Below are 13,204 nucleotides of genomic sequence, written 5' to 3'. Positions count from 1 at the left end.
TTTAAAATTAAAATTTTGAAATTAATTTTTAAGTTTGAAATTAAAATTTTGAAATTAAAATTTTGAAATTAATTTTTAAGTTTAAAATTAAAATTTTGAAATTAATTTTTAAGTTTGAAATTAAAATTTTGAACTTAATTTTTAAGTTTGAAATTAAAATTTTGAAATTAAATTTTAAGTTTGAAATTAAAATTTTGAAATTAATTTTTAAGTTTGAAATTAAAATTTTGAAATTAATTTTTAAGTTTAAAATTAAAATTTTGAAATTAATTTTTAAGTTTGAAATTAAAATTTTGAAATTAATTTTTAAGTTTAAAATTAGAATTTTGAAATTAATTTTTAAGTTTGAAATTAAAATTTTGAAATTAATTTTTAAGTTTAAAATTAAAATTTTGAAATTAATTTTTAAGTTTGAAATTAAAATTTTGAAATTAAGTTTGAAATTAAAATTTTGAAATTAATTTTTAAGTTTGAAATTAAAATTTTGAAATTAATTTTTAAAAGTTAAAATTAAAATTTTGAAATTAATTTTTAAGTTTAAAATTAAAATTTTGAAATTAATTTTTAAGTTTGAAATTAAAATTTTGAAATTAATTTTTAAGTTTGACATTAAAATTTTGAAATTAATTTTTATGTTTGAAATTAAAATTTAAGTCTTATTCATCTCACCCGATCTATATTATCAATCAGGGAATCCTATGATTTTGTGAGATGAAATTGGATTGTTAATTATGGAGTTTTGGTTTAACTTGTGTTAGATTCAGTTTTAGCTTTGGTTTCCACAAATAGGCAATCTTCGGATAAACTTCTAAGCTTGGTGAGTCACATGGACGTCATTAGAAGTAACCAACCTTTCAAGGTTTTCCGAATAGTCCTATCCACGGAGCTTAGTACTAAATCTTGGTCTAACTGGTTAGGATTCATTTAAGGGTAGCTTCGGTCAGTTCCACTTGGTCAAATGCACCAGATCGAAACCATATCTTTCTAGACATGCGATGCCCAAGTTTCCCTAACGTACTATCATCCAAAAACTTCACCAGTACCATGATTCAAGTTAAACTTGGTCTCTAATCCTAATTACCCTGCCGGGTTAGTTTGTTTTAGGTTACCCTGTCGGGTAAGTTAGTTTTGGAGGTGCCAGCTATTCTGGAGCCTCCCCCTGAATTATTGGCCATTGATTTAAATTTTGGTTTTAGGTTTGTGTCGATTCCTTTTATAGTTATAGTTAACTTGGTGATAATTTTGTTGATTTTTAAAGTGTTTAGATTTTGAATTTGATTTAGGTTTGTATTTTGGATTTTGGTTTGGTTTATTTGATTTTATATAATGTATTTTTTTCTTTAGGTATATAATATTGATTAAGTCCTATTTGCGTGGTTAAGCACGCTTTCGGAACCCAAGCTAGATTAGTTGATTTGTATTGGGTTATTAATGATTTGAAGGTTTTATTTGAATTCGACTTATATCCTAGTCCGGTTTTATTATAGCATGCTTTTTGATTATTTAGGATTAAGTCTAGATTTTTTGATCTTGTTGTGAATTTTTCTAACATTTCTTTTAAATTGTTAATCTCATTTTTTTAATGATAAATTCTCCTCCTCAAGTGTTAGATCTTGAGTTGGATTTGAATTTTTGATTTGTTCCTTGAGGTTTTGATTTTCCTCAAGAAGTGATTTGTTTTCATTTTCTATTTTAATTAATTTACTATTTAAACAAGAAATAATTCTAAATTTTTTTTTGTTTAAATTAAAATATACCTCATTCGGGCCTTCGGAAACGAGTACGGACTCGTGGCTTGTTTCGGGTTCAGACCCGTCTTCATCTTCCGACTCGTCTTCTGTTTTAGCTTCGTGGGCCATCAGTGCGAGATGACTCTGATGTTTCTGCTCTTCTTCCTCCGATTCGTCCGAGGAGTCGTCCCACGTTGCTTTGAGTGCCTTCTTTTTGGTTGGCTTTGGTTTGTCGAACTTCAGTTTTGGGCATTCGTTCTTGTAGTGTCCCTTTTTATTGCAGCCGAAGCAAGTCACGTTCTTTTGTTCTGAGGGAGAACTGATCTTTTGAAGGTCCTTTTTGCTGAAGCTCCTTTTTCTCCTGGTGAACATTTTTCTTACCAGTTCACCAGGTGTTCTTCGTCTTCGGAGTCTTGGTCGGAATCTTCTTCAAATTCAGGCTTGCTTTTCTTTTCTTTGGAGGAACCTGCAAATAAAGCTATACCTTTCTCGGCTCCAGCATTAGTTTGTTCATGTAATTCTAATTCACAGAAAAGCTCGTCTAATTTTAACTTAGAAAGATTTTTAGAAATTTTGTAGGCATCTACGATTGATGCCCACAAACTATTACGTGGAAAAGCATTTAATGCGTACCTTATTAAGTCTCTATTTTCCATTTGGTGGCCTATCGCATGAAGCCCGTTGAGGATGTCCTTGATCCTCGCGTGGAGCTGATTCGCCGTTTCACCTTCCTGCATTTTTATATTAAGAATTTTATTTAAAAGCAGGTCTCGTTTTGTTACCTTGGCGTCGCTCGTTCCCTCGTGCAGCTCGATCAATTTGTCCCACAGCTCTTTAGCGTTTTTGTGTGGACCGACTCTGTTCAGTTCTTCTCTTGTTAATCCGCACTGTAGAGTGTTGATCGCTTTATTTTCTGTTGACGCCTTTTTCTTCAAATCTGCTGTCCAGTCTTCAGGATCCAGTATATTCCCGGAGTTGTCTGCTGGAATTTTATAGGGTCTCGTAACGCTCATCCATTGGTCGAAGTCTGTTTTGAGGTAAACCTCCATGCGCTTCTTCCAGTACGGAAAATCGTCCCCGTTGAAGAGTGGAGGTCGTACTGTGTTGAATCCTTCTGTCTGACACATTTTAGTCCTGCGCACAGAAGAAAGAAAAGGAAAAAAAAATCCCAAGACTTGGTCTTGGATTAGTAGTGCGGAAGAAAATAATAGAAGTATCTAAATTGGTGTTGCACCAATTTAGATTTAATTGCAACGTAAAACTGAAAACCGAAAGAAAAAAAAAATAATTTTTCACCCCCTGTCTGATTGGTGGTTGCACCAAATCAGAGCGGTACCTGCTCTGATACCACTTGTAGGACCGTGATCGTTCGATAGAGGGGGGTGAATATCGATTCGAAAATTCGAGTGTAAAATTACGCAGCGGAAAAGTAAATGAATACAGTTGATTTTACTTCGTTCGGAGCCTGTGACGACTTCTACTCGAAGGCCCGTGGTCCTTGACCACTTTCGTTGGGCAATCACTAGCAATTCGAATATAATTACAAAAAGTGTACAAGAAATGCTAATGAAACAAAGTGATACCGACAAGGAAATTAACCAAAGAAGAAGGAGCACTTTGTCGGAGCTTTGTTAGCGTCGTAGGAGCGTAGAGCAGCAGGACAAGCAGTTGAAGAGTTCTCAGTTCAGTCTGAAGCTCCACCCCTGGGGCTTCTTTTATATGCTGCTCCGGGTGCCTGGATCCCTTCCGGGCGCCCTGGTGCGACGTGGCAAGTACAGTCAGGATGCTCCACGTAGTGAGGCGACACAGAGGATAAAAGTTGCCTCCGGGCGCCCGGACCTCTGGGCGCCCGGATCCCTTCCGGGCGCCCGGACCACCTTTTTCTAGAGATTCCTTCTCCTGCAAAACAAGGTTAGTCCGAGGTAAAATATACACTGCAACACAGATTGTTAGCACAATTTATAAAGTATGAATTAACAAAAAAAGTATGACTTAGATTCCGTCTTTCCGAGACCGGAATCTAGTCACGATCTTGACTTAGATTTCTGAAATGGATTTAAGCCGGATCGACGCCTAATGTTCCCTTCCCGGGAACGCGTCCTCGTAGTCACTCCCCTCCAGTGACTTACCTCACTTACCTGCCAGACGTCCGGTCAGCCCTTCGACCCGTCTGGACCTTTCGCCAACTATCCGGTCAGCCCGTCGACCTAGCTGGACTTCTTGCCAAGCGTCCGGTCGGTCGACGCTTGGACTTCTCGCCAGCTATCCTGTCAGCCCGTCGACCTAGCTGGACTTCGTGCCAGACATCCGGTCAGCCCGTCGACCTGTCTGGCCTTCTCTTACACACTCGATCAAAGTGTCAGACAACAACAAAACTAACTTAACCCATTTATCATTCATCAAAACCTAGGTTAGACCGTTAGTGCTACCCGCACCAACAAAAACACTTAGAGTGTGCTAGCACTCTAAAGGTGTTCGGCCAAGGAGGAGGAGAGGGAGAGAAGAATAAGCAAGGAGGAATAATAATGATCGATCATGAAAATAAAAGTAAAAAATGGCTTAAGTATTTTCATCTAATGAAAATACTTAATACTCATTAACACCATTAATGAGCCTCATTAATGAGCCTTAATGAGTATTTAATATTCTTCATTAAATGGCCATTTTGAAACTCATTCAAAATTTGAATTTAAAATTTAAATTGAATTCCATTTATCATTGAATTCAAAATTCAATGAATATCATCATTAAGCCTCACTTGAGTCTAACTCAAGTCTAGCCTCACTTGAGTTTAACTCAATCAAGTCTTACTCAATTAATCTAATTTGGATTACTCTTAATCCAATTCGGTTCATCACATGAACCTAATCCTCTTGGTTCATCATATGAATCGAATCCCCATCTAATTGTCCTTTGTGTGTGACCCTATAGGTTCTTGTAACGTTAGCAATGCTCCTAAACTCATTTAGAAGCATAAATAATGAGCGGTATCTAACAATACATCATTACTACCCAAGTATCTAACAACACATCATTACTACCCAAGTTACAAGAATGTTGAGATCCAACATCACCTTGTGACTACTAATTGTGGCTCTTCACAATATATGACAAGTGCCCTTCTATCCTTGACATCTAGATTGATCAATTTGAGGCATAGACCGTGTCATCCTCTAATCAATCTAAATCTTGAACTCCAAGTAGACTCACTATAATCAAAGGAGCTCAATATCTCATATTGACTCATTTGGGCATGACCATGCACTTAGTGGTTTCACTCTATTAAGAATAACGATGTCACTCCCGTTATATAGGAGGGATAGATCCCATCTACATTACTCACATCCCTCCACATAATTTACATACCCAGTAATCACCTTTATAGTCCACTCATTTACGGGTGACGTTTGACGAAGCCAAAGTGTGTAACTCCTTATGTAGGGAACCATGGTGACTTCAGGTCTAAGGACTAATAGTCATACTAATAGCCACATGAGAAAGTATATGACGCTCATATAACGATCCATGATACTTTCTCATGGTGGGTAATTCAGTATACATTCTCACTCATACCCATATGTCAACTTGATATCCCTATATCCATGACTTGTGAGATCAAATCATCGAGTTTACCTACATGCTAGTCTCATCGCATTAACATTGTCCCTGAATGTTAATACTTGACTAGGAATGATTAAGAGTAGTGTTCTCTATATCATCTCACTATCGATTCAACTAATCGATTGATATAGATAAGAACCTTCTACTCAAGGACGCTATTATACTTAGTTATTTGGCACCAATACAAGTAAGTATAATAACCAAAACAAATGTCTTTATATACATAAGAATATGATATAATGAGTACATACAACAATCATCATATGATTAACTCTAGGGCTCTAACTAACAAACTGGAGGTGTAGGTTGACTAGTGGATTCTTCAAATTTCCTTCCTTTAATAAGGAACTTTGCCAACCAATCCCAAATAGGCTTGGTTGCTCAAAAGAAGAGCCGCTCACTTCACATAATCGGAGATAAATTGTATAAACAGAATTTCTCTTGCCCCCTGCTCAAATGTATCAGTCTAGCAGATACTGAATATATTATGTAATAAATTCATTAAGGCTATTGTGGAAATCATATTAAACGTGTTCTCGAAAGGTATTATTAGCTAGCTATTTTTGCCAACTTTACAGGCTGACACTGCCCAACTAGTCACCACATGCCTTCATTGTCGAAACATTAGTATCTCTCTCATCTTCCGATTAAGCTCCTAAAGATTTCTACTATCGCCTATCCCTTTTATCAATAGAGGATGAATATTATGAGCCCTTTTTTGATCGAACCCAATTAGAAGAAATTTCTCCTGTAGAGTGGACTACTTTTTCAAATGAGTGAAAACAGAAGCTCTAGCTTGGATAACTAAAGATCTTGTCATCAATTTTTTGATAACAAGGTAAATATATATCATCAAAAGTGCACAAATACACAAAAATGATCATGGAACCCCTTATGTCATGTCTGACAAATTGTCAGATCTAGAAGGAGAATCACGATCACATACATATGCTCACTCGTGTACCATCTCCACACTCTCTACTACGCATGCTGGTTGTCTGCTCATCCTCAGTATAAAATACCAAAGATAAGATATCAATCAGCACCCATTGCCCATGATCTCTATCCATACTGCTCGTATCTCCTCATTGTCACTAGCCACTATAAGAAAATTATTTTTTTCCCAGTGCACTATTAACAATGAACATTAAAAGCACGTTGTTAATAATATTATTAATTACATGTATGTTGATGTACACTGTTAATAATATAAATTTGAAAGAAAAAAATTATATCTAAATATTAACGATGTATATTAAAAATACGTTATTAATATTATTATTAAAGATGTACATATTAACATGTACTATAAATATTTAATAATAATGTGTAACAGTGTAAGAATAGGCGAATAGTTTTATTATTTACATGTCGTGAATACAAGAAAATGGGTTTAAAGGAAAAACTACGTAATAGGCCGGATTAAAAAACATAGCGCAATCCCACTTTCTTTCCCTCTCGGCCTCTCCGCACTCACCGCCACCATCGGCACTCGGCAAGATTCTCCCTTTGTCTCTCCGCACTTTGCAGGACAGTAGCAAGAGCAAGAAGCCCTCCGCTAACCGCTCCCCACTCCGCATCAAGCCAAGATCTCAAAGCCAAAGGAAACCCTAATCTTAAAGTCCCTCCGTCTCTCCGCATTTCCTGTTCAAATTGCGACGCTGTTCGATGCTAGCAAAGAGGCCGCTACCCCATTAGGCAGTGACGTTGCCGCTCGGTGCTAGGCAGTGACGTTGCCGCTCACGAGGCAGCCACTGCTGCTCACTGATTTCCTCTATTTGTGAAGGTTTTTTTTGCTTTGCTTTTTCTTATTTAAGATAAGATTCTCATGATTAGTTATAAGTTGTTACATTTTTAATAACAGATTTCCTGTTACTTAAGATCATTAAGATTTTATATTCTTGTGATTAGTTATGCAGCAAGATTCTTGTTTTTTTGGTTTGTATCTATCACTGGGTAGTGTGATATCCTTGATATGACATAAGATCATTAAGATCAGACTTAAGATCATTAAGATTATGATATAAAATTTGAGCAGATCAATATATTTAATCAGATGTGCTTCTGATCTAAAATTGTAGTATGAGAGGAATGATAAAATTTGCATAGATATTGAAATTAGATTTAGTGCATGATCAATAATTACATTCCCTAGAAGTGGGTCTATTTGTGCTCCAAATATTCTCTAAATGATTATCAAAGGGCATTGTTCCAAATATAAGTGTACCATCATATTGCTTCAGTAAATATACATTGTTCCACTAGGAAATGCACCTAGGCGTGTTTTTTACAAGTTATATTATCACATGTAGCAGATTCACTATAATCTTTTGAACAAAAGTCGAGCCAATCCATGACAAAGGGAAGGAGCGAGAGAGGAGAATATTTACTTTTGGTTTTGTGATGAGGTAGTCCATGCTTGAAGTTTACAGATTGCATATTAAAAAGAAAAAAAAACTAAAAGAAAATTCTAAATATTTTTTTACTTGGACCATGTAGATCACTGTATAGTGTGCAAAGTTGATAAACTGTACAAGGATAGAAAAATTCCTAAATGGCAATTATGTATGTCAGTTTAGGTGGTGATCATGTAATAAGAAAGACCATGCATTGATCTAATATTTTTTTTCAGGAACCCTGCTACATTTCTCCATGCATACACATGCCTTCCTATTAGCTTTGCAACAAGACAAGCTGCTGGTGCTATTTTGCAAGATGTTGCTGATTCAGGAATTCTGTTTGCATTATCGATGTGTAAACACAAGATTTGTTAATAAGTGTAATGTTTGCAGTTGTTTTCAGTCACTTGATATGCCAGAGATTAAGCAACCATTTGCCACAAATTGCCTACTCTCATAACCTTGATCTTGCATTCTTAACATCATATTGTAATCTATATGATAGCTTGTCTTTATAATCCTATTACCATTTTGGTGCATCGTGGTGCATCATCTTTAGATATCTGAGTCAGATCTCGTCAACTATTTAAATCTGACCTATATTCTCTATGCTTGTGCTCACTAGCTGAGTACCTCTTTCATTTGCTTGCCTTACTAGATAACCAAAAAAATCACATTTTTCCTAATTGAGTCACATACTTTGGTAATCATTATATTGGTGTTTGGGACTGGTCCTATTAAATAATATAACAACTCAATATTCTTGAGTCCTTTTGTATTAAGGTTTAATTTGAACAATATTCTTGAAATAGGAACACTATATTTTGCACTCCAAAAATTTTAGTTATGTTATACATTCAATTGGTATAGTGCTGTTAAGCTTATTCTTCATAGAGACTAGTTGTCACAGCCATCTTTTTTTGTCTTGTATGGCCTTGCCTACTTTATCCTCAATGGCTTGCTTCAAGATGTGCTAGTTGGAATTCTTTAAAACACATACATAACTATGATTTCTTCTTCAATTTTATGATTAAGCACTTAGAAACAAGAATATTACAAATCGAGACACTAGTTTTCAGCAAATAAATTTTTTCTAAAACTAGCCATGCTTATCTATCCATATGAATAACTATGCACATTTCATTTTTCATCAAGTACACGATGTATCATAGTATTGTTCGACTTAATTGCATTCTACTTGGATAAAGGTCTTTTTTCCATCTATGGTAAAAAGGTACCTTGAGTTTACGTATACCCCTCCCTTAATTACCTTATCTGTTTTAAAATTACAATTTATTCAATGAATTGATTGTTAATTGAGACAAAATAGCTTGTTGTCTAATTGCAGAATTTGAAAATAAATTTTATTGTCGATTAAAAATGGAGGTGTTAGATTCTTAGATCTAGAGACCCATAGAAAAAAATGAGTCTTAGGTTCTTGATATCTTTTGATTAAGGAAAAACTTTGTAGTTCTAGATTGAATAAATGTTATTGTTTTGGAAAAAAATATCATATGCACCATATAGTTTGTTCAGATAGATTTCTCCCTCTCCCCAAATACAATGCCTATAGCATGTAAAAATGAAAGTTGGTGTTTCCTATAGTTGTACCTATTTAAGCATTACACGATTATTTCTTCAGAAATGTTTATTAAATATTCATGATTTTTAATTATTTTATGCATCATATTTTGTGATGTCGGGTTTTCTCCTTTTATCTTTACATTTCTTGCTGATGTCATAATATGCATTCACACATCCAAATACAAAAGTACATCACATTATTCTTAATGGATCATATTAGTGCAGAGAGCATCAGACGATCGAATCTGAATTTTAATTATGTCAAAGAGTTCAAAGTTAAGTTGTCTTATGATCTAATAAGTTTGATTGAGCTCGCAGGAAAGTCCTAAGTTATTTTAGACAAAAGTCCTAGTGGATTCTAGGCAGGTGGAAAATCCTAGGGGGTGATAACCCTAGATGAAGAAAAATCCTAGCTGTAGTTATGCAGGTGGAAAACCCTAGGGGCGGTAACCTTAGGTCCTAGGGGTGGTAATCCTAGGCGGAAAGTCTTGACAGATCGAGTGCTTGGGACAAAAATCATAGAGTCGGGGACTCTAGGTTGAAATCTTAGTGGGCGCGGACCGGGTGGAAGACTGGACGGGTTGTGGAGCAAACGTCCAGCAAAAAGTCTTGGAGCCTCGGGCGCTGAGTAAAAGTCTAATTGGTCTGGAGGACCGGTCTGACAACAGGTAAACTCTCTTGAGTGGAGTAGGTGAAGACGCGTTCTCCGATGAGAAAACAGTAGGTGTCGGTTCGACCTAGGGTTTCCGGATGAAAATCCAAAATTAGAATCGGACAGTCTGGAGATTATCAAAATGACTTATTATTTCTTATATTATTGTGTTAAACTCTTTTTTGTAGGATATGTTTTGTATTTTGGACTAACACATCTTGCAGGAAGTGAAAAAGCATTAAAGTCTCGGATGAACAGTACCCGAGGAGCCCTCCATAGAACTTGGCGGCGCCTTAGGTGCGGTGCTTGAAGAGTTCGCGCAGTAGAGCAGGAGGTGCCCTCTAGGGTGCTGGAGGCGCCCTTGACGCTGGGTGGAGGGCGCCCTCCATGGTGCTTGGAGGTGCCCTCGGGCGGATAAGCAACGGACAGTGCGGAGCTTATCCACGCGCAATTGGCTCGGGGCTTGAGGGCACCCTCTATGCGGTTGGAGGCGTCCTAAACAACCTACTTAAGGCAGATTCGAGCAACAACTTCAATAGAACATGAAATCACAATCTTCCTTCCGTGCTCTGCTCAAAGAATGATTCGACAAAGCTGTAACAAGACTCCGACGACCAGAAGCTTCAAGTTTACTGTTTTTCGTTGTCGGTATAATTTTTATTACTGCTTTAAATATTGTACTTCAAATTGTAAAGAATTTCTGAACTTATAGTGACTGCCCACCGAAAGTGATCAACGATCGCGGGCCTTGGAGTAGAAGTCGCCATAGGCGCCGAACCAAGTAAATCTTAGTGTTTGTGTTTGCTATTGTTTCTTTTATTTCCGCTGCGTAATGTTTGCTCCGATCGATTGTTTTAAAACGAAGTGAAAGTCACGAGCGCTATTCACCCCTCCCCCCTCCCCCTCTAGTGCTTTCGATCCTACAAATCATGTTGAAAAGTTTGGGTTGATAAGGTTTTGGTAGAAAAGGTAGACCTAATTTGACTAAATCATGAAATACAGTTTCTCAATGACGTAATAGGAAGCACAGTTGCATGGTTATCTGGATTTATAGTATTGTGTAATTAATACATATTCTACTGATTTGTGTGAATTAAAAGTTTAATCATTGTTATATATATACTAGCTAGTTAGTTAGAGATTTCGTACCTTGTTTTTGATTTTCAAATCTTATGTTTTGGTATAATAAAAATAATGACTTTTATTAATTTTGTGTGTGGATTAGACTTAAATTTGCACTAAATTTGTTGTAAAAAATTTGATTTATCGATTTCATCAATGAAATTAATTTTTTTAATATAGATAAGAACATCAGCAGCGTATGTTTGCGCACTATGGATTAGAATATTAACAACATGCATTTGCATGCTGTGGAAAATACATTCTATAGCGCGCAATGCATGTTGCGGATAATAATATCTATAGCATGTGTTGTGCGCTATAGAATGTGTTTTCCGCAGCGTGCAAATGAATGCTGTCAATAATCTAGGACTTTCAATAGCTTTTAATTGTGCATCATACAATGTGTGCTGCGAAAAGAGAATTTGTGTGCTGCAAAAAGTCATTTTTGTTGTAGTGGGCCATGCTTTGTCTTTGTCTTCACTCTTCCATCATGGGTGTCTCCGTACCCTCCGTATCATGTGTCTCACTCATGTGTCTGGGAGCTATCGATGTCTCCCTTAATCTCTGGCAAACTCCTCCTATGTCATTGGCCAGGGTTGCCCGGTGTCATCTTCGAGTCCCATGATGTCACTTTTAGTAAGTGACCAGCTGTCAACGGATTTGATGTGTCTTTAGGATAAGTCATTTGTTATGGACTAGATAGGCCTTTATGGTGGGCCTATGCATCTTCATGGGGCAGGGATCCTCTGGTCCCGGATCCCTGGACCAATCTTGGTTCTTTGTTCATTCATTGGTTGGATGGGTTGGATCCCACCTGTTTAACAAGTGGGGTCTAATCCATCCACTCAATAAATGAATATGGCCTCTTCTGATCTAGAAAATTTTGGACTAGAGGATCTGGCCTCACCTTCATAGGCTTTTTGGCAAAACCTCAGCCATAAACAAATTTGATGTTGTCCTTACCGTGAGTCATTTGCTACAGACTAGAAGACCTTTGGTGAGTCTATTCACCCTCTTGGGCTTTTTGGCAAAGCTCCAATCATGAATGGATTTGATGTGTCTTTACCGTTAATCATTTGCTATGGACTAGTTAGATCATTCTAAGGTGGATCTATTTACTTGTATGTCACCATCATCTCATAAGCCTCTCCCACATAAGACAATCACAATGCACTCTCTCTACATCTACTCCCACTTCTCACGGTCTCATTACATCACTCACATATGATCTCACTCATCAACCTAAGATGTAGAGAATCTCCTTCGATATTGAATCCCCCACAAATTTGTCTCTGATAATAGCCGACAATTTTAGAACCACAAACTCAAAGAATGATGCGAGGGCTTCATCATCCTTCAAGCATTCACTTTAGTTGTCTACCCTCAGAGCAACGAATAGACTGAGGTGATCAATCAGAAAATCTGTTAAAGGCTCAAGATGAAATTGAACCATGTTGGAGGTAGTTGGGTGGAAGAACTACAAACATTCTTACCACACCACTCGGGAAAGCACCAGGATGACACCCTTCCATCTCTTCTATGGCGGAGTAGTAGTTATCCCAATCAAGATTGGCGAGCAGTCCATTTGGTAGAGCTCCTACAATCAAGACAATCCTGACCCATGACTCCTCAAGTTGGTTCTAATAAGTGAGATCAGAGAAAAGGTTGTTGCTCGACTCATGGCATACTGACAAAGAATGTGCTACTTACAACAAAAAAAAGTTATCCCTCATGCCTTTCAAGTCAGTGAGTTGGTCTGGAAGAAGGTCCAATCCATCAGCGATGTCAACAAGCTAGAGCCATAATGGAGAGAACTATATTGAGTCATTCGTAAGTTGCAATTAGAAGCTCACTATTTACAAGACCCTGAAGGGAAGGAGGTCGAATGACCATGGAGCACCAATCATTTGCAGTCCAATCAGGCATAAGGAGCTTGAGTATCATTTATGTATTATGTTGCTCTATTTTAGATGCTCTATACTTCCTTTTTGCCAATAAATAAACTCCCAATAGACTAGTGTGTCTTCTCTAAATCTATTCCCACTAGTCTTGGACTAGTGATATCCATCAGCGATTGCCCTCCTTATGGCCTAATT

At 36.9% G+C, this 13,204-nt stretch overlaps 1 long non-coding RNA gene across 1 annotated transcript; it reads left to right on the top strand.

Moving 5' to 3' along the window:
- The first annotated feature begins 6,792 nt into the window (after nucleotides 1-6,792).
- LOC122028529 lies at nucleotides 6,793-8,268 on the top strand. The gene is made up of 2 exons (XR_006124843.1): nucleotides 6,793-7,137; nucleotides 7,984-8,268. It is a non-coding gene; the product is annotated as an uncharacterized LOC122028529 (long non-coding RNA).
- Nucleotides 8,269-13,204: the final 4,936 nt, after the last annotated feature.

The sequence above is a fragment of the Zingiber officinale genome, chromosome 10B (genome assembly GCF_018446385.1).
Source record: "Zingiber officinale cultivar Zhangliang chromosome 10B, Zo_v1.1, whole genome shotgun sequence".
Taxonomy (NCBI): Eukaryota; Viridiplantae; Streptophyta; class Magnoliopsida; order Zingiberales; family Zingiberaceae; genus Zingiber; species Zingiber officinale.
The sequence above is the reverse complement of the archived record's forward strand: the minus strand, read 5'-3'. Positions and strand labels throughout refer to the sequence as shown.